Source organism: Morone saxatilis, unplaced genomic scaffold, assembly GCF_004916995.1.
Source record: "Morone saxatilis isolate NCDOM2014 unplaced genomic scaffold, NCSU_SB_2.0 Contig22, whole genome shotgun sequence".
NCBI classification, from domain to species: Eukaryota; Metazoa; Chordata; class Actinopteri; family Moronidae; genus Morone; species Morone saxatilis.
Window position 1 is genome coordinate 20823684 of NW_023339785.1, and position 493 is coordinate 20824176.

The window sequence follows — 493 nt, forward strand, 5'->3', positions numbered from 1 at the left end:
GTCTAAATCTGAACTCCAACCTGAGGAATGATAATGTGAAACAGGCCACATTATGGATCAGGGCCTGATGGCGACAATCTGAGTGGCAGTGCCACATGGACTCTTTGTGAGAAGCAGTCGAGGTTGTGTTATTTGTCCAGGGACAGGCCTCGGTAGTCAGTCTGATAGGAGGGTATTGTCTTTGAGAATGTAACCCAGAGTAAACAAGCTAACACATTCATCCATCTGCTGCGGTCTTTCTCATTCTTGATCCCTCACTCCCTCACGTTCCTTTGTTTTCCCTCATTTCTCTCCCACACACACATACCGGTAAACACACAAACAGCTGCAAGTATCCTGGGAAATGCTGTTCTCTTTGTCTGTGACATTCAATACAGTCCATCCTGCAAGTGCAACTTCGATTCCAGCCGTCCATTAGCTGCACAGCATGACACCTCGGTGCACCCAGGCTAAAGGTCTTTCTAATAGGAGTAAATTAGCATCTGCTAACAAA

General features: G+C 46.5%; 1 protein-coding gene across 1 annotated transcript in view; it reads right to left on the reverse strand.

Annotated features, from left to right (window-relative positions):
- Positions 1–493, reverse strand: part of sh3bgrl (SH3 domain binding glutamate-rich protein like) — a 12175-nt gene that overhangs the window by 1829 nt on the left and 9853 nt on the right. The gene's annotated exons all lie outside the window — the stretch shown is intronic.